The sequence below is a fragment of the Myotis brandtii genome, unplaced genomic scaffold (genome assembly GCF_000412655.1).
Source record: "Myotis brandtii unplaced genomic scaffold, ASM41265v1 scaffold185, whole genome shotgun sequence".
In the NCBI taxonomy this organism is placed as follows: domain Eukaryota; kingdom Metazoa; phylum Chordata; class Mammalia; order Chiroptera; family Vespertilionidae; genus Myotis; species Myotis brandtii.
In genome coordinates this window covers 391,260-413,816 of record NW_005356870.1, presented here as the reverse complement: position 1 = coordinate 413,816, position 22,557 = coordinate 391,260, and positions in this window count along the sequence as shown.

Genomic DNA, 22,557 nt, shown 5'->3' with positions numbered 1-22,557 from the left:
CTGAACTTTTTGTCCTTCTTGAATGCATAATGGATACTGCACAATGAATAAGCCACTCCTTCCTTGTTTTTTGGGTACCATTGGTGAGGGATGTTGTAAACTTAGTAATGGACAAATCACTGGTTTCAGTAAATCCTTTTGGGATTTGATTTTTGAATGACTTTCCAGCAGAATAGTAAGTAAAATTATGAACAAATATTTGGCCATGAGCTAAGGATAAAAAAGTAAATAAAAACAGCTAGTAATTTAGGAGACAAACATATCTATAATAATAAAAGCATAATATGCTAATTAGACTGACATCCTTCCGGACGACCTTCCGGATGAAGCTGGGGCTGCGAGGGAAGCCTGGATCCTGGGTGCCTGCTGGCGGCCAGAGGGAAGCCGGTGCCAGCAGCCGGGGGAAGGAAGGCCTACTCTTGCATGATTTTTGTGCATTGGGCCTCTAGTATTCAAATAATTGCAATTAACTGAGACACGTATTAATGCGGATCTGTGAGAAATTATTTGGAAACAACATGGGATGGTGCTTGGGATTTTACAGTTTCTCTTCTTTCAAATATGCTTCTGTGACCAAAACATAACATGATATAATTTTGTGTATATTATACATTAATATAACAATGATTTATTGAGCATCTTTTCTTCTGGTTATAGCAACTTTGTTGGCCTGTGGGAAATTGGCCTATGGGAAACTGGCCTGTGGGAGCTAGCAATAGGTATTAAAGTGATTCAGTAGATCCCAACCAATTTTATGTTTTACTTAATGAATTAAACATACATATACTAGAAGACAATAGGGATTCTGACATCAAGGAGATTATTGTTTAGCTGGGAAAGGGAGATGTGTACATACACACGTAGTGTAAAGAATTAGCATAGGGTTTGTATGACATTGATTGGAGAAGCACAATTCCACTCCCCACCAAGGTCACACATTTGTATTTTGTGGATCATTAAAACATGCTTTCATAGAGATGATCTCAGTTCAGGTTTGCAAGAACGCTTTGAGATGGATTTCCATTTTGTAATTGCATAAACTGCCTCAGGAAGGTCTGAAGAATAGTCTTAAGTTCACAGAGCAAGCTAATAGGGGTCCCAGCACTTGAACCTGGATTTCCTGATTCTAATGCCATGGAGCTGATTCCTTGATTACAGCTGTCTGCCCAACTCCCACCTCTGTCTCAGAGCCATTGCAGTATTATTGGTGACTTTACTTTGGCAAGTAGAGGTGACAGATGATGTTTCGCCACTAACTACTTTCCATTACCGCACATTTAATTCAAACACCCAATATCCAGGGAATGACCATTCCAAGAGATTCCTTAAGTAAATAAATACCTCTGTGGATTGGTTTTATGCTGTAGAAGTTTTGATTAAATTATTTCTTGAGGAATTAGAGCACCTTCCTGCCATCCCCATCACTGCATCTGGAAGGCTCTGCATAGAGCTTATCCTCTCTTAGCTAAGAAAGCATTTAGTGGAGGCTATAATTAAAATGAATTGCAACACCTTGCAAACTATCATATAAAACATCGGAAAAAACACTGAATAATTTTTTACTGGACTGATTCAAGTTCCCCAGTGGACCTTAAAGCAATTAATACCAAAAGAAAAGTAGTAAAAACATCCAGCTGTTGCTTTATCACATATCATCGTATCATATTTTTCTCTTATTAGTATGTATTCTTATTCTTTCCTCCAGCTTGGCTAAGGCTTAATTAATATTCTGAGAAGCTAGCAATGCTATCATGATTCAGTAGACCACAGCCACTTTTATATGTTTTACTTAATGAATTAAACAAACATATACTGGTAGACACATCTTTTGCCTGATGGCTATTGTAGAATGTGGCATTTGGTGAGTATTTAAAGATCCTTTGAGTTATTAAAAGAAGAAGCTGCCATTACAATGAGATATATTGATGCCTTGCTGTGGATTACTGCCAACCATTTAATGGCTATATAAATTACAACAAAACAAAACAAGCAAACATTGAAGTGTTTGCTTTGTGATTCAGTACTGGACAAGAAAAGCTGTTTAATTTTCCTAGGTCCTGTCTTTAAGGAGGTAAGACAACAAGAACAAAGTGGAAAGAGACTTAAGACCTAGACAGACCTCAAGTACGCAGTGTTTAAATGAAGTTTCTCACTTATGCAGAGACTAGGGAGTAAATCTATTATAAGACAGCAAAAGGAGCCTGGCTGGCGTGGCTCATTGGTTGAGCGTCTACCTATGAACCACAAGGTCATGGTTTGATTCCTGCTTAACATACATGCCAGGGTTGTGGGCTTGATCCCCAATGTGGGGTGTGCAGGAAGTGCCAATCAATGATTCTCTCACATCATTGATCCTTCTGTATGTCTCCCTCTCCCTTCCTCTCTGAAATCAATAAAAATATCTATTTTCTTTTAAAAAGAGCGCAAAAGGAGTATGAGATTTGTGTAGTTACACAAAATGTTTCCCTCAAAAGAACATTGAATGATCCCCACAGGTCAGAAAAAACTTGATGATAAAGGAGAGAGAGAGAGAGAGAGAGAGAGAGAGAGAGTGAGTAGGAGGTTGAGGCATAGTTGGAAATGGTGCTGGTGCAGGAGGGAGCAGCAGGAGTTTAGAGCCTGTGCCCTAAAGATGGGGAGAGGGTTTGGTGAGCGTCAGCCTAGGAGAGCAGCCCACAAACAAGGGAATGATGAGTGACTCCTGGAGACATGAGTGGGTTGGCAGGATGAACAGTAAGTTGATAAGTGGTCTTAAGCTGACATAAATGCTAGAGTGGGAGGAAGCTAGAAAAAGGACTATTTGGAAAAACTTTGAGAAAAGTGTAAGGCTTTTGATCTGAATGCAGAATGCCCTGGTAAGCAACCATATGAACTGCAACCTTGTGCTTCTAATGGGAATTAAGGCAGTCTGACAAGAATGATAGCATACTTATGGGAAAAGGTGTGTGAAATAGAGACCATTCTGGGAAAATAAAAATAGAGCATGTAGTCCTGATTACCATAAAGCCCCTTGGTAAATAAAAGATGGAGAAAATGCTCTCTGCTCAGAAACTCTGAACCCAGAATTCTCTTGAAACACAAAAGAGGAATAGTGACTTGCTTGAAGTCACAAAAGTATTTAGTGGCAAAGATGAGCATAGAACCCTTATTTCCTCTCACTTTGGACCTTTCCATGACATGTCACTGAACCTGACGTAAAGAATGGTGAGTAGAGAATGGGGAAGAAAGAAAGATGGAAAAGATATTGGGATGGAAGACATTGCATGAGGGTAGAGTGTGGGAAACCAACTTTTCCTTGGGGGTTAATGGCATGGGTATGGGGGTAACAAAAGCATATCAGAGAGGTAAACCAGAGTCACCGCCCTACCAGAATGATGGAGCAGTGAACCAAGCTGAACCAAGCGAAGCAAAATGGGGCAATAATATTCAAGTTGTCCACTATAGAACGTAATGTTTCTTCAGATGTGGTATGTGATTGCCTTGACAGTGGGTGACAGAACCTCTAAGAAATGATGAGCTGATGACCTGATTACAGGGAAAGTGTCAACCTTATCTGACAACATGGGAGGAATGAGAGAGGGTGTAGAATCTGGAAACGGGCCTCTCACGTTCATTCATGTGAAACTAAAGGAAGACTGAAAGAAAACAACCAACTAGAAAAATATCTTACAAACTAAGGAATCCAGATTTATTTTGGAAGGTAAATTCCACAAAGACAAGGATTTCTGTCAGCTTCATTCACTGCTGTATCTCCAAACTTCAGAATAGTGCCTATCACCTGGCAGTCATTCAGCATTTGGGGGATGATGAGTAGAAAGGTAGATGGAGGCTGAGCAAATGTCTCAAACACTCATTTCCCCCATCCTTTGCACAATAATGGCACTTGCCCAGAAATTGAGACTCCCCCTAACAAACTTAGTGCCCCACTACAGTTCAAAACTAATGTGAAGGACATCTAAATTTTTTTGTCTTAAGTCAGCATTCTCAATTGAAGACATTAAATGGTCACAGGTAGAAACCACCAGAATAATAGATACCATTTTCTTTGGAGTGTTACGTAGGTACCTGCTATTTGTGCATACAACTAACAATATAACAGTGTTTTTTGGGCTATTTTGGGCTGTGTGTAGATATGTATGTATGTATTTGTAGCACAGGATGTTTACATTCACATGTGAATCCATGTGATGTGTTCATCAGAAATATCAATTGTGATGGTTCCTTTCTTGTTGTATTCACCCCTCTCCTGAAGGTTTACCACACTTCATTCTTAATCTTGTCTACTTTCTGATCCATAATATATTTAAAAAACAAAATAATTTTTTGACACTGGGTTTTGTTTTAATTTTATTAAATGGTTTTCAAATTAATCAGCTCCCTCACAAAAACACCCAAAGAGAATGTTTCCTAGCTCCCAAAACAGGGATAGCAACTGTTGAAAGTGAACTACCACCCTTCTGGATAAGATTTGTATGCTAATATTATATGTAAGAATTATTGCTATCACAGCAGCATTTGTGCACATTAAATATTCCTTGGGCTTCCGTACTTTTACTGGCCTCTTTTATAATTAGGATGAAGCCATGGGACTAGTTCTACTCAATGAACAAAAGTATGATTTGTTATTTCTGGGGGGAGGCAGTTAAAAGGCAGCGTGATTCCTTATCTCTCACTTTCTCTGCCTCAGCATCTTGAAGGCCACATGCTGAGATGGTGGCATCAGAAGATGGCAGGATTATGGGTCCCTGAGTTCTCCACACAGGAGGTCCCCCATTGACCTGCTTTGGATTTTATGTGGGCAAGGAATAACCCTTCATTGTATTAGGCCGCTGAGATTTCATTGCTTGTTGCAGTAGCTAAGATAAATTATCATGACTACTGAAGTTTTATATAAGGCTTTAGTGAAGTGAACCACTTTATAGTGGAGGAGAGGAGGCCCACCAGAGGAGTGGATTATAAACATCTCCTTAGGTGGTTGCAGTTGATTATCTGAGCCTCAGTCAGTTGGTCATTCGTTAGGTAAATGACTTTAGTCGTGGGGGATTGAAGTGTGAGGAGGAAGCCTGGATTGAGTTCAGGGTCCTCCTCAGAGGGGTCCGGGAGGCTTAACCTGGAATTTTCACATTTGGGGGTTTAGGAAAGAATATCTAGGGACCAGTGTTTGCTTGGTTGGTTTTGGTTTACTTTTATTTCTCCTAAACATTAACATATATGTCAAATAAACAAGGCGTGTGATTCAGGGACCCAGCCTTGGCACTGCAGGTGACAATCCGAGTGACAAAGGGGGCTGAGTCTGGGACAGCTGCACATCCGTTGTCTCTAGCCTGCTCTTTTTGCTAGATATGCCTACACAGCGGTCACATTCAGACCCAAATGGTGACTTAAAAGCTACCACAGCCACCCAGACCCTGGCCATCCCCTTCTCTGTGCTGACTGTTTCTGGACTTGAACTTCGGGCTTGCTTCTGCTTCTGTATTTGGGGTGTAAGACCTTTAGCTTTCCAAAGTGCCACTGGCTTACCTGGTGCCTCTGAACAGTGTATGGCTTTGAACAGTGCTTTCCATTGATTTCCCTCAGGACTCAATTGTAGGCAGGCCTGACCCCTTTGAACAGGTGTGTGGGAGAAGGGGGAGGGGAGGCAAACATAAGAATTATTTGTCCCCGAAGTTACATACTGTTTTCCTTTTGTTTCAACTGGATGGTGTGGACAAACTAGTCAGGGTCCTAATTTATCATTTCTCTTTTATTTATTTTTTAAATGTGGCCTAAATCCATGCTATTGGCACTTATGACCACAATGACTCTTCCCATTTCTATTCTGAACATCTGTGGGGAGTTTGCAATCCATATTGTGCTCGAAGAGATATCACTTCATTCTACTATTGAACATGGTTGAGCACCAGCTGGTGGGTTCTGGCGCCATCACTTTCAACTGCTGTTTACAGATCGCCCACTGGGTGCTTGGCCCGAAATAAATAGTGCAGTTACTGGATTGAAAGTTCTTTGAGGACAGAGTTTGTAGCATCATCAACTCTGCAACATCAGGCAGTATCTTGCACATAGAGAGACCTCAATTAACTCCCTTGTGTCATGGTGGTATGTGGGAGCTGGAGTATGTAATTCTTTCTGGCTCAGGCCTACTTGCTATCTCATGCTATTGGGTTAGGACCAGTGTTGCTGGAGTCACTTTTTTTTTAAAGATATTTTTTATTGATTTCAGAGAGGAAGAGAGAGAGAGAGAGAGAGAGAGAAACATCAATGATGAGAGAGAATCATTGACTGGCTGCCTCCTGTACACCCTCCCTGGGGATCAAGCTTGCAATCCAGGCATGTGCCCTGACTGGAAATCGAATTGTGACCTCCTGGTTCATAGGTTGACGCTCAACCACTGAGCAACACCAGCCAGGCTAGAGTCACCTTTTAGCAAGACTCTGCTACAAACACACGTTTGAAGAACCACTGAGTTGGGCCATAGACCTCGGCAAGTGTACTGGAATGCAGGATACCGACCTCGATGAAGGGATGCTGAGGTCTAGTCCTGTCTCTGCTGTGAAGGCTACCAGACATGTCATCTCTCTATATATTAGTTTATTCATCTAGCTTAAAGGTGTCCTACTAAATGCTTGCAGTTTCCTCATCCTAAAATTTGACACATTTCTGGTTATTTTTCATTCATATCAGGAGGAACATGATTTGGGGTATTGTCTGGGAAGACTGATGAGGATCAAGGGTTATCTTCTGGGATAGATGAACACGTTCTAGCCTTCACCAGGAACCTCACAACCCAGGGTCAGAGCAGTAACTAACAGTCTTTCCCCAACACCACCACTAACCAGCCGTTTCCCTTAGTTTATTTTCAGACCAACTTCCAGTCTCTGTTATCTCCTGTCCTGCCTTCTGCAAGGGCACATGTCCTAGCATAGCCTCGAGGGAAACCCAGACCTCTCCTGGAAATTAAGACAGTCTCCAATCTACAGTTCCTTTCTGTTTGTTTTTCTCCTCAAAGCTCAGGCAGGATAAATAAATGAAGGGTTATGCATATGTAGTTTTGTATTTTTTCAGGCTTCACAGCCCAGGGTCTGGACATTGAGTTGTGATGCTTTGATCACCTATTCTGGCATTAATATTGATTTCCATCCTGTACTCTTACCCCCCGCCCCCCATCCCTGCTCCTGGAATTAGCTCTCTCTTTCCAATGCCTGCCTCTCATTCCCCCTGTGACCATTTTAGCAGGGCCTTCATTTGAATGTTTAGCAACATCCATTGCATTTACCAGGCAGCCAGCCCCCTTGTGGGTCCTTGTGGTTTATCTGATGTGCTGCACTTTAAATGACACTCCTTCTAATCTTCTAAGGTAATTTCTTTGTGCTTGAAAAGACATTTGCCTCTTTGTGTGTGTGTGATTCATTTCACTTAATTTTGAAGTTATTTTAGGGCCTAATTTTCTTGTATTTAAACTTTAGAATGTAGCCTTCTGTGCCCCTCCCCCTGTCTTTGATTAGATTAAGAATTAACTTTCCCTTTTCCATAATGATTATTCCCAGTGTACATGTTGCTTCCATAAGCCCAAGACTCATAGTATTGTATCTTCTCTTTTGCCTCTTCTCCCACCCCCCCTTCACTTTTCTCTTTCCAGCATAGCATTTGGGTGTTTACCTGCATAATTTCAAAGTATGAATCACATCATTGAAAATCAGCTTCTTTTCTCTTTTTTTTTTTCAGAATGATTTTTAGGATGTTCACTGTTTAAAGATGCCACTGCTAATGATGATGTTTTTTTGTGCCAGAAAGAATTATTCTTGAATCTGTGTGTGGAGAGAAAATTGGAATGGAGCTATGCACAGACTGTTCTGACACCAAATCAAAGACAATCTTGTGTGGCTATTAAGCAACACAGAAAATAAAAAACAAAAACTAAAAACTAGCTACATCTCATGGACCAAAAGCTTAATATTACGTTATTATTCACTTTTTACCAAGCACACATTGATCATCACTCAGCGGTTACATCTGGATACACAGTGTGACTTATAAAATTACGTAATTTTACCATGTCTTCAGTGCTTCTAGCTAATCACACAAAGTAATTAACCATTTTTCTTTTTCTTTTATTTCCAATACTAGTGGTTTAAGTAGGAACATAATCTTTGAGCATGATCATTGGTAAATAAAAGTAAATATTGTTAAGGAATTATGAATTCCTCACCAGGGAGTTGACATCACTAATGAAAATGGACAAATGGCCTTACGTTCATCAAGAGATAATTTCATTTTCAGAAAGAATTGTATACAGATTGAAAATTCATGCATTTAACCAATACTCATCCTTTTTGTAACCCTCAGGTATTCACATATCGGTGGCCAATATTCAGAATCTCTATTATAAAGTAAGATAAATACCCAAACTAATCAAACATCTGTGTTTACCGCTTCAAAAGTGTTTACACTTTTTTAGCCTATTTCAAAATGTGACACCACCTATGTGACCCCATAAGGAGGCTAGCACAGTGTCCTTCACTTAAGTGTTGATGTACCCACTCTGTTCTTTCAGTTTTTGGTGACTGAACATATTTTGATCAGATAGCAACACTATGGGTTAGAGACATTCATATGAAATCCCCTTTTCCTTCAGCAGCTTTTACAAAAAATGATTTGTTGTTATAAAATGTTGCAACGTTGTTAATATTCTGACAAAAAAATTACATATAAACAAACTTAGATCTCAATATTTGTTCTCACTAAGATTCTTATTTCAAAAGCCTGTGTTTCCCCAACCCTAACTGCTTGGTGCTAAATTTACTTCTTCGTAAGGGAACCAGATTTCAAGCAGAATACCACACTTGACTTATATATTCATCACTGAAAAAAGAAATCAACAATGAATTCTGGCCCTTAATTTTTGGGTTTTAGTTTAAATGTTTTTGAATATCCAATCTGAAGCTGATAATATTGAAATATGTTAATAACATTAAACATTCTATGCTTTTTGAAGTGGGAGGTATCTGAGGAAGCAAAAAAAAAAAAGTCAAGTACAGCATTTTTCTAACCGCTTTTAATTAGATCATTAGGGATTTAAGGCTCTATTGGTTGAATTACACTGTAGCTCCTCACTCTTAGCTATTGAGTTTATTTAAATTACATTTTAAACTAGTCACTGTAGACAGGGGTATTAGCAATTTTTCTGAGTGAAAAAAAGGGCAACTATTTGGAGATTGATTTCTTTTTAGAATGAGAGATTTATAGAAAGGTTATTTGTCTTTGGAGCTTGGAGATAGGAATGCTGTTTATAGAAACATCTTCAGGACGTCATTGCTGCATTTTCTGTGTCGAACCCACACTGTTTGCTCTCAGAGGCTTTGAGGAGCTTTGTCCCTGGCTTCTGGGGATGAGGACACACAGAACCAGAAATGCTGCTTTACCTCAAGCCGGAGCAGAAAGCCTCCTGAAATTTCCAATAAATTATTTGTTAGCCTTTGAGAGGCTGTGATTCATTATGAAGTAACAGTAGTCCCCCCTTATCTGCGGTTTTGCTTTCTATGGTTTCAGTTACCTGAGGTCAACTGTTGTCCGAAAATATTAAATGGAAAATTCCAATAAACAATTCATAAGTTTTAAATTGTATACCATCCTGAGTAGTGTGATGAAATCTTGGCGCCATCTGCTCTGTCCCTCCTGGGACGTGAATCATCCCTTTGTCCAGTGTATCCACACCATATTCGCTCCCCTTTCTGCATACTTAGTAGTCATCTTAGTTATCAGATATTTGAGAGAAATACCATATTCACATAGCTTGTATTATAGTATATTGTTATTATGTTGTTCAGTTTTATTAGTTATACTATCTCTTTATGGTGTCTAATTTATAAACCAAACTTTAGCTTAGGTATGTATATATAAGGAAAAAACCCATAGTAAATGTAGGGCTCCTTATAATCCACAGTGTCAGGCATCTACTGAGGGTTTTGGAATGTATCCCCTTGGAGAAGAGGGACTACATAATTTTCTTTTGTTAGAGAAGAAAAATATAGGATTTGAAGTTAGTAATTGCTGTTTTCAGTATCTGATTACTGGGGCAAAAATGTCAATCCTATGACTGTGGATAAATGGTCATAGGATTAACATTAATAATATGTACATTAAAATATGGGGGATTCTTCACTAGGTCCTCTGGAATGCATTACTGATTGGCTCCCTTCTAACATTTGTTTCTACTGGTGATCCCTAACAAGTTACATGCTTATGAAAATATGAAGTGCTAAGATCATTCTAGTCTCCAGTATTTTATTACATGGTACTTCAGTAATAGGGATTTAGATGTAGAATATTGATAATAGATTAGTCTTTATTGATAATAGATTTTCCTATATTTGCTCTTAAATAGATGATGTGATTACACTATTGGTAACACTATTCTTCTAAAGCAAAGAGAAAGTAAAGTTATATACAGCAATACACACATTGTCACTTAAAAAAATAAATGAAACTTCTAAGTTAAGGGGGAAAAATAGTGACACTAACCAAAACAACCCCGAGGCCTTTTGGGATACCTAGAAGAGTTTTGTTAGAAGAATTGTTGATGGGATTAAGAACTGGTGAAATTTTGGGAATTATTTTGTTTAAGCATAGGAATCAGATCCTTCTTTGGTGGAGTTCCTGAGGAATCTTGAAGAGGTTTCTTGGTAGAGAAAGATAAAGAGAAAATATTTTTCACTGTTCAATTCTGGTCGGTATGATAAAACGAAGTAAAGTAGAAATTATTACCAAATAATATTAATAGAGGTCTACTATATGAGTCTGTTCTAGGTTGCTGGGATACATCAGTGATTAGAATAGACACAGATTTCTTATGGACTTATATTTTAGCAGAGGTGGGGCAGGAAATAAATAAGAAACCTCATTACCAAGTGAATTACAGAGAAGGCTAGAATATCAAAGTGATATGGAAAAAGAATAGAGCAAGATAAAGGCTTTCCGGAGAGGTTGCCATTTAGTTGGAGTGGTTAAGGTGGCCTTATTGAGAGGATAACCATTGAAACTAAAAGGGTTAGCTAGGTGGGTGTCAAATAAGAACATTCTAGACAGAGGGAAGAGCTCAAGCAGAACCTCTACAGTGGGAGAATCCAGTGGGGTTGTAGAATTCGTGCACAGTTAACAGGGGAAGTATAGGGGGATGAGGAATCAGTTGAGGGTTCTGAGCAAAGAGTGAAATGATATTTACCTTTTCAAACCACGACTCTGGCTTCTGTCAGACTGCTGGAGCCTAAGGGACAAGTGGTGGGACTGGACATGAGGCCATTACAATTATTTGTTCAAGCAAGAAATTCTGATTGCTTTGATCAGGCCAAGAGCAGTGGATTTGGCAAGAAACAGGTACAATGTGGATATATCTTGGGGGAGTGCCAACAAGATTTCCTGATAAACTGGATTTGGGATGTGAGAACATCTATCAACAGTGACTCCAGACGTCTTGGTCTGGGTACCTGAAAGGATAAAATTGCCTTAACTGAGATGGGGAAAAATTGTTAGAGTATGTAGGGGTGGGGACTGAGGATTTCAGTTTGGATATGTGTAGTTTAAGACGACAATTGGACTTCCAAGTGGAGATGTGGAGTTTTCTCTAACCATCTGCAATTTGTGAACTGAGTGAGAACCTGGGATATCAATAGGTTCTTGCAAAGGGGTCTCAGTGGCAAAGTCTCTTACTTGGTTCTCTGGATGAGAAAATTCTTTGTTGAAGCCAACTAACTTTATTTGCTTTTTGACACATAAAACCTTGCACATATTTTATTGGGCAAACATGTTCTACCAGAGAAGGGATTGACCTTTAACACTGAATTAAGTGCTCAAGGCCCATCTGCCAGGGCAGAGCATTAGAAGCAGAAGGCAGAGGGGTGATAGTATTCCTGTTCTCATCAGAGCTCAGGCAGGTGTATTTGTCCTTAACTCTGCAATTAGTGCAACGGAAATACACACAAAAAATATAAAACTTAAAATGAAAACCCACCTTATACAGCATATTTGTGCTTTATATACTTAAGGTTTGAAAACTTCAGTTTTATTTGTATTTTGCAGTATTAAACTCTAGAATAGGTACTCGAAAGTCTTCATTAACCATATATCCTTTTTGACCTTTGAATTCAGAAATAAGATAAGGATTCGTCTTTTTAAGAAGTCCTAATATTGAAAAAGATTTAAAGCAACATATATTTAAAACTAAAATTGTCCACAATCACGTCATCGCCTTAAGTCAATGCTTTCATTAAAAATGTGAACTTCTAATTATCATCCATATGCATATGTAATAATTCAATTTTGTGCTAATATGGATAGAATTTTATATTTTTAATTTTCATTTAGCTTTATAATAGTATTTTGTTTGGTCGTTTTTTGTTTTGGTTTTGGTTTGGTTTTAAATATCTCACTCCAACACCCTCCAGTTTCCAAGACAACTAGTGTTAATAGCCTATTAAATAGTCAAAAGACTTTTCTGAAAAAATTGGATTTGAAGTGTCATAGAGGTAGGTGGGTGGTGGGTAGATAGGTGGGTGGGCAGGTAGAAAGGAAGGTAGGTAGGGAATATATATAATTTGTGATCCTTTTAGGATCATGCTGTCTAAATTTATTTGAAGCTATATTGAGTAGTAATTATCTCTCCAGGTTTATAGATACAGATGTAATAATTGTTGTTAATACCCACACATTATTCCATGTTATAAATTTACTGTGATATTTTAATTGTTTCTCTATGGATGGACAATAACGATGACTTTCCTTTTTTATTTTTTTTCTATACTGACTGTATTGCTTCTAAAGCAATGTCTGGCACAGAGTGAGCACACAATAAATGCAAGCTGTTACTCCTGACAAATTTAAAACATAATAAGTGCTGGAGCCAAAATTTGAGCACATTTCTATCTCCTAAGCCTATGCTCTGTCATTTGAGCCCAGTGTCTGACCTTATCATGGATATTTCCTTAAGCACAATGTTTCACACTAAACTTTTGACTTAAAAATTAAACTTGAATCTTTCCTCCAAAGCTAGTTCTCCCCTACCTGCATTTAAAAAAAGTATCAATATTGCTCATATTCCTTGACTCACTTGTGCCTGAAATTTGATTATTAACCTGTACTTTTTATTAACACTTTGATAATCTCATTAGTCACAAGGATATGTGGATTGTATTCTACCCAAGTTCCCCAAATATTGGCTCTATTTATATTCATTTTTATCATCCTAGTTGAGATATTTATGACTTCAAACAGTGCATGCTTTTGTCTTTAGTCCATCAAATAGGATGTATTTGGTTAATTACCAAATTAATTTGGTAGAACAAGCTTTAAGTATGTAATTTTCTGCCTAAAACAAGCCAAAATACACTTTTTAATCTAGAGGTGGAAAGTCACAGAGCAATGGCATTTTAGGAGGAAGGGACATTGTCTAGGTCAAGGCGTCTTCTCCCGCATCTCAGGAGGCTGTGCTTGAGCTGTGGCTTGGTTATATGCATTAGTGGAATTTATAATTCTTCCTAAGAGAAATATTTAATTTTTTAGGTAATTCAGATTAAAGCATGTTTTTTTCTAAACTTGAGGTAAACGTTGCTTTTATTGCTTTTCACATGTTTATTTTTAATTTTTCCTTTTGAAGTTTCAGAATACGTGTAACTTTTTCAGGACATAATGTTCAAATCCAGAATGACCACTACTATACTCCCATTCTATTCCATTCCAAGGAGTAACTGCTGACTTTTATGTTGCTAATATAACAAACTTTCTGGTTCTTTTCCTATATTGGTCAGCCAGTTCTGGACACACTAAAAATCCTCTTAAAATTGGGACCTTAGAATTCAAAACATTTGTCTAAATGAAGCCTGACAAAATCGAATTTATTAATTCACCAGCAGTTTTCAGTACTTTGTGCAGATTCAATAATATGAGCCAGATTAATAATGTTTGGAATAGATACTAACCTCATGAAACAGGAGAGACCACAAATACAAACATTAAATTTAAAAATGGACATTATTGACAAGGTAACTAATTGACATTAAAAAAAAATCCTTCCTGCCGAAACCGGTTTGGCTCAGTGGATAGAGCATCGGCCTGCGGACTGAAGGGTCCCAGGTTCGATTCCGGTCAAGGGCATGTGCCTGGGTTGCGGGCACATCCCCAGTGGGAGATGTGCAGGAGGCAGCTGATCGATGTTTCTCTCTCATCGATGTTTCTGACTCTCTATCTCTCTCCCTTCCTCTCTGTAAAAATTCAATAAAATATATTAAAAAAAAATCCTTCCAAGTTTTTTAGTGTGTCTGTTCAGTCCCACATGAAATAGGAAAGAAACACTGGTCACACTGGTCATCAGGAGTTTTAAGTCTTTTTTTTTTAAATATATTTTATTGATTTTTAACAGACAGGAAGGGAGGGAGATAGAGAGTTAGAAACATCAATCAGCTGCCTCCTGCACATCTCCTACTGGGGATGTGCCCACAACCCAGGTACATGCCCTTGGCCGGAATCGAACCTGGGACCTTTCAGTCCGCAGGCCGACACTCTATCCACTGAGCCAAACGGGTTTCGGCAGGAGTTTTAAGTCTTAATGGACAGGCCTCCAAATCTCAGATTCATCATGATCATCACAGAGTGAAACAGACCGCATCTAATCATTGTGAACAAATTAGGTTCTGAACATCTTGTCCTTCCTAAATTCAGAGTGACATCTCACAGCCAACTGGTAGTGCCATCTACTGATAGTGGCCAAATTAGTTGAATTTGTGTATCTGCTAAATTCCCTTGCCATCAAGAACTCAAGATATTCAGTCTTTATCCCCCATCACCAGTTGAAGGTGTGTGTGTGTGAGTGGTTATAGTCTCTCTGTTTCAGACACTGGTACCCAAGAAGTTGTCCTGGAGCAGATTAGATTGTGTTACCCATCAGGGTGGCTGTTATTGAGGGAATTTGGCTTGGAAGGTGGAAACTGACACATTTTAATTTGCATTATTCTTCTGAGGAGCAATATGGTTCTTCCCGCAATGCTGAACTCCTGATTAGCAGAGCGACCCGAGAATTCATATCCTTCCATTTATTGTAACAGATAAGTGTCAAGGCACAGAGAACACTAAAGGTTTTTGGTTTATTTATTTTATTTTAATGTATTTGTTACCTACCCACAACCTCCATGAGCCTAAGAGGTATTGATTCAAAAACACCATTCACAGGAGCAGTGGGGAGATCAATATATTAGCTTAGGATGAATCTCAAGAACAGAGAAAAATATTTTAATTATTTTTTCTGGCATGAGAGGCTCAGAGTGGTTAACAAGGGGCTGCTGCAGTAGAGACTCCAGGGAGGAAATTTGTGCTGCCTCTAAATGCAGGGAGATGGGGAGGGGCTTGGGAACTGGCCAATCGATTGGCTGCCTCCTGAGACTTGGCTTCAGCTTACGATATAATCATATCTAGAGAATGACCCTTAAGGGAAAGCTGAGGTCCGTTATCTCTGCCTATAATGAATTAAGGATATTTATATTCACTCACCAAGACATCAATGCCAAGCTCCTTGTCAGAGTCTGGTAAGGGGAAGAAAGGAAATAAAAAATAAAAAAGGAAGACATAGCAACCCCAGGGAACTTCTACTATTCTGCTTTTGTCAGAGCCTTCCCTAAGAGCCAGAGCATGGTGCTGCCTCTGCTCACACTGCCCTGGCTTCTCCAGTTACCTCGGTTTCCCTGTTTTCCTCACTCTACCCCAATCTGTCAGTAAGTTTGACCACTTATGCTCCAAAATATGCAGTGTCTGAAAAAACATGCTTATAAACTATATATTTCTAGTCCCTTTATTTCCTCCACACTCAATGCTATTTTCTTGTGCTAGGCACCATTTCATAGTCCCTGTCATTGAAACAGCTTCCTGACCAGTCTCTTACACTGGCCTCCTTGACGTCCATTCTTCACCCTATCCTTTACCTGGAAAAGTGATCTTCTTAGAAGGTAAATTGGGCGGCATCACTCCCCTACTTAGACCCCTTGATGGCTCTTCACTGACTTTACCGTGAAATGTTTACTTTATCCTTCAAGGGCCAGCACCATTTGGCTCCTATCACACTAACATGGCCTCTGCTTGAGTCTCAATATCATAAGACACTAATAAATAGATAGACCTTAAATAAAGAGTCCTCCTTATAAAATTGTTTTATTTTTTTAGGAGGCAAGGATGTTGTGGTAGTAAAACTCTAAGTCACCATGCTATTTTATATAATAATTTCATCGAGTGTCGTGCCTCTATGACAGGAGAAATTCATAAAGTCATGAGATACAAATTCTGAGAAGCAAAACACAAAAAACAGGGTAGGTGGGAGGGTGTTAATGATGTAGTAATTAAAGACTGATTACCATCCACCTTACTATTTGATTCAAAGTTTATTCTGGTGCTGATGATTAAAATAATTGTATCTATATCCCCAGGGCTGAGGCAATATTTGTTCCTAAATACCTTCAGGGTGACCTTACTGAGAAATGGACAAGACAACTAATATACATTTTTTTCTAAAATGTATTAATATTTTCAGAACTTAGAGTTAGGAAGAAATTGTTTTAGTATGTGCTATACAATGTGACTTTATTTGAGAAATATCTCATTTAATCCCAAAGGTAGGAAACTATTACCCCATTATATGGAGGTACAGTCTGATGCATAGAAGGCTATAGGTCATTTTTTATTCCACAGCCTAGATTAATTTCCAGTGTGTTAAACCATGTACCCTGGTGCTTTGTGATGCTACCACTAAAATACCTGCAATCTCCCAGGTAGCGTGGGCAACATCGAGCATGAAAATTGCAAAGGCTTTGACTATAAAGAGACTTTGCTTGCCAATCTGTGTTGCCCTTTTTACTAACAATTAGGCCCTGAGTTTTAATTTTGCTGTGGTTTGGTTTTCTGATATATAAAATGCAGCTATCAGAACCTAAAGAAATGTTCCATGAATCACATGAAAATATCACATGTAACACAGTGGTAGCGACAGGCCTTGATGTCTGAGGTATGAGTTGTACATGGCCTCCCTGGCTGTGGATCCTCCCTGTTGCCCATTTCACTCGTGTCTTTCTGCAGCTTGGGGATCACTCGGGGGACTAGCTAACTATTTCTCAATGCTTTAAATGTCATACTGCTTTTTCTTTTTTTTTCTAGGCAGTCATTTACCTTTGACAGTGATGAATTATTATTCAGCTCTGATTCATAGCAGGGTTGCCATATAAGGAGAGAGTGGCATATCAATGAGGAGTGCTGCTGTTTTAAATATGGAAAATATTTTCAGTAATTTCCTAATTAGCATGAGTAGATATAAAAGCCATTTGCTGAGCCCTGCGAGGAGCATGTTCTAATTTCTGTTATGCATACGTATGCTAAATTGCCTCTGCAATAGTAATTCGCCCAGCACATGCCACCTGATGCTATTCATCCCCTAAATGCATACCTGAGTGCCCAGATTGAGGACAGTGAGCCAGAAGATGTTCGATCCTGGTACTGATGCCGATTTAGCATGGGGCCCAAGGAGACTAGAAATCTCAGTCTGTCACCTTCTGATAAATATGAAAAAAGATTTTGCCCTTTCCTACTTCATGGGAAACGAGTAAAGATTTGTGTCTGAATAAGGAATTAAGCTTAGAGTCAAAATATAATGAACAATTATTTTTAACTTGCTTTTATTTTAATCATCCTTGGCTTGTTTGCTTCAGGAGATCAAAGCCAATGATAATCATAGTGACTGATTTGTCAGGAGGGAATTGGGTAAGGAAATATGATTAAATAATATGTCTGTCTTTAAAACTAGAAAAAAAGGCAAAATGAGTTTAGTATTGCTGTTTGTATGAAATTATAGGGTGAAAGGGTAAGGGTCAAATATATGGTGATGGAAGATGATTTCACTTTGGGTATTGGGCACACAATGCAATATTCAGCTCATATATATCATAGAAATGTGCACTTGAAACCTATATAATCTTATTAACCAACTAGTAGCCCATCGCGCGATATCGTGCGCAGTAGGCCGCCCGCCGCTTCCACGGGAGCTGGCGGGAACTGCAGTACACTGCTGGGAGCCCTGCGGCTTCCACGGGAGGTGGAAGCAAGTCGCTGGCGCCCTCGGGACCCACGCAGATTCCACGGGAGGCAGGAGGGAGCCGCACTACTTCTGCGGGAGGCGGGCCTGCAATCAGCTGCGGAGGCTGTGGGCTGGCTCCCCTGTCCCTGTCCAGGTCTGCTCTAGCTCCAGGGGGTCATCCCGAGCTGGGGTGCAGCTGCTCGTTGGCCCCCTGTCTCTGTCTCCATCTCTGCTCCGGGGCTCACCTGTGCACACAAGCTCCTCCTGTCTGGTTGTGACCTGTTAGGGAGATCCAGCCTAATTTGCATATTTCCTCTCTCTCTCTCTCTCTCTCTCCATAGATAGATAGATAGATGTCACCCCAATAAGTTTAATTTAAAAAAAATTTAAAAAAAAGTATCACACATTTCCAGCTCATGGGAGATTCCTGGAGATAGCTGGAGAGGCTCCCCTGAGCGTTACCATTGTAGAGACAGAAGAAGCCTTATTTTCCAATGCAGCCTCTGACTGAGCATTAAGGAAACCCAGGCTGAGAGGTGGGAAGTGACTTTCCGTGGATCATACAACTCACTGCTCATGAGACTGGACACTGAGTCTTGAGACTCCCTCTCATGGAACCCTTGCACTAGCCCCGGGCAGAATCCCAAACCATAGTATCCAACTCGGGTCACAATGTTAAAAGTAAGAGTTAGCGGATGATTTTATGCTGTGCTCAACACCTAAGCAGTTTTAGTCCAGTTACCCTTCTTCTTAGAAGGTGAAGATTGTCAGAGTCTGTGGAACATTCCAATTGCTGCTGATCTTACAGAGAGCATAGCATCCCACCTGATGCATATGCCTTATAAAATTGAAATGAAATTTGGTGTTGAGTAATTTTATGTGTCAAGATGGCTGGACCCTGGTGTCCAGATATGCAGGCAAATACTACTTAGGATAGTTCTGTAAGGTGCTTTTGGATGAGATTAATATGATTCTTTGGATTATGGCAAAGGTTACAATAGCAACCCAGGGTATTCCAATTACTCAAGAATCATGATACATCATCTGAGACAGTCCATCAAAGACTTATGTTCAGTGACAATTATATTCAGTTTTATTATACTTCTGTATATTTTTATTGAGGATTATCTTTTAGTTTCCACATTTAATAAATTTTGCCTAATTAAAAAAAAGAGAGAGCTCACTATTCATACAAACTTAAATATAACCACTGTTATACTGTAATTATTATAGCATGTTTTCTTCTTAAAATTGTGAGTTGGTTATTATTTGTAACCAGGGATTTTTTAATTTAGCAATTCCATTTTATTTTGGCTGTCAGAAATGTAACTATAGAAATGCCTTATTTGTTTTACTTTATTTAAGATTACAGATAGGAAATCTATAATCTCTAGAAAGAATTGATTTCTCATGGGAGAGGAATTTCTAGATAACCAAAGTTTTCTTTTGTGGACCCAAACTGATACAAACACCCTGATAATCTTGGCTGGAAATGTCTTTAAGCAATTCTATGAGGCCTTTGCTTGGCATAGCAGATAGAGTAGATCTGCAGTTAGTGTTTGAGTGACTTGGGGTTTTCATTATGAACATTATTGTTCTACCGGCCTCTGGACAAAAGGGGGGCTCAGGAGACACTAAAGCCTTTATTCCTGGTTCTCCTTTCTAACCGGATGGCTGCAGGTTGCTCTGTGCCTTGAAATCTTAGGAACAGTTTTATACTTTTATTTAATCAAAATTTTCTTTAACTATTTTTTTTCTGTTTCTTTTCCTTCCTTTTCATCCAGTCCCTATAGCATCCCTTTCCCCATTCATTATTTACTTAAAAAATTTCAGGGTGCTTAAATAATTGAATTGATGCAGTTATTTGCAAAGTAACCACAAATAGACTGTGATGATAAACCACTAATGTTTAGTGCAAGGGCTTTACAGCTTTAATATTAGTTTTTATAAAAAAAGATTACAGTGGTTCCCATTTGCTTGTTTGCATTTAAATAGTTGAGACTCTGAGTGAACTTATGGAAAGAGAGTATTTTTCTAATAGGTTTCATCAAGCAGGGAGTCTTTCTAGAAGATATCTCTTCATGTTTGGAGCTTTTGAGAAAGTGAAATATAAATGTTCTGTTATAGAGAACCTATGATCGTTAACTTACCAAGTCTAGTTTTTCATAATACATTAAATGAATTAGAGAGATGTTGACTATCAATATGACTATTAGCATGACAGACTTGGCTTTAAACAATAGCCCTCTGTTTGGTAAATTAGATTCCACCTGAATTACACAAAAGATGTCATTATTTAATGATAGCCCAATACTAGATCATTATATCACCATGTCCTTTAATTTTAATTATTTTTTTAAATTGGATGTTTTATGTGTTTACTCCCATAAAATGAGGAACCACAGCGTTATTATTCTTGGTAGCTTGTAACTGAAAATACTCAAAAATATACCCCCAGAAGAAGGCAACACTTTAGAAATTGTTTCTCTGTAGGGGACGATCCACAATTCAAAATAATTTTCTGTTTTCGCAGCCTCTAGAAATGGTCTACAGGGATTGTCAAAATGGCATGTCGGGGCAAGTGTATACTTTGGTTGGGTTCCCCCTGCCCCCTGCCATATGCTTCCACTATTTTAATAGTGTTTTCTTATTATACATTCAGGCCTTTATTTGCCAGAATCCAACTGTCTATCAACCATGTATATTACTGTCATTAGCTTATGTGGGAATACTTATTAATCAGGTCCCTTCTTCCTTAATGTATTTTTCCCCATTTTCGTTTCATCACTATAGTAACCCTGTAAGAAGATGAGTGCCCTTCAGCTTCCTTCGGTAGCTCCTTTTCATGAAGCGAGTACTTGATAAACAATAATTAAATCATTTCAAATATTCTACTTCCCAATTTTCTTTATTTCCTATTGCTTACTGAATGCTGAACTTACCTTTTTAAATTTCTTTCCTAGAATCTAAATGTAAGTCTTCATTCTCTTGCCATTATTTCCATCAGCAAAGAAATCAGCTTCAAGTTTAGGTCAAAGGCAGCAGATAGCTGTGTCATTGCTCTGCTCCCAGAGCACAGAGACTTCTTCATCTTATAGTTCGTCCGTTTTCTTTTTCTTTTAACTATGACAAGATGTAAGTCAGAAGAAATGACTTTGTCAGTGGGGCATGCTGCTCCATCAGAGTGCCAAGGAGGGACATATAAAGCGACTCTCAGGCCAGCACTTTTATCCTTAAAGAGAGAAAGCTGGAGTCGACCCCCAGTGGTTGGGTTCCTGGGGTCCCAAAAGCTGTCATATGCAGGGTGGCACTGAAAATTTGCTCTTATCTATACTGTAATTTCGTTCATAATAAAGATTTGCTTCAGGGAAGCCTGTGATAAAAACGAAACAAAACAAAGCACGTTTGCTTTGAAGTTAGCATCTGTTCCTAGTCTTGAAACTAGGGAGCTTGTCATCCATCTCTCTGAGAGGGCGTGTCTGGGATGTGTGCCTCAGGAAAGGTGCCACGCGGTTCTAGAAGCTAACTGCTTTAAAACTCCATAGCATTTCCTTATGCTGTTGGTCTCATGATTATAATGACTAAATGTGATTTTCCACTTGCCAAATAATTTAAAGGTAGCTTTAGAGTGTCTGGATTGCAAAGCAAAAAATGTAAACAAACCAACGAAAAAAAAATCCAAACCCATAAATGGGATCAAACAGAAAGAGAGAGAGCTGTTGGTGTTACAAATATGGAAGAAAAAATCCAATATTGAGTATTTGGGACTTTTTCAATGAAACAGAATATTGTTGAGTTTTTCTATCTGAAGCCTGATTTGCAGAATGCTTTATAGTGGGTTGTAATGGATACTTTTTTTCTTTAATTTGTAAACTATTCCACATCTGTCTGTGAACAGGAGACCCTGCATTTTTAGGTCTTATTGTTATAAAGCAGGGAAAATTTACTGAACTTGGTAGGTGAATTTTTCTCTTAAACCAAAGGGAACATACATTAAAATATTTAGAAATTAATTTGATTTATTGTTTACCTCCATAAAATTTTGTTTTCAAGTAACTACCATTTGATTACTGGGAGAGACAATTTAGATAAAACTTACTAGTCGATGGATCCCTTTAATAAAATGAATGCTGCCTGAAGAGTCAAATTCTCAAAATGACCTTTTTCCTCTTCCCATCTTGCTTGTCTGTTCCACATGTTTGCAGATTCCATTTAGTTGGCCTTTTCTCTCCTGAACTCTAAACAAATATATAAGCTATCTCCTCCATGAGATTACAGACAGTCCTCGGGTTATGTCGGACTCAACGTGTATGCCATTTCATGGTTACGTCGCCCTCTCCCATGTATTTATAAAAAAAAAAAATTCCATCATTTCGATGTATGGACATATGTGCTTTATGTTTTTTATTATTTACCACAAGTAGAGGTCAGGAATTGTTATCTTTTTTAAAATTATTTTTACT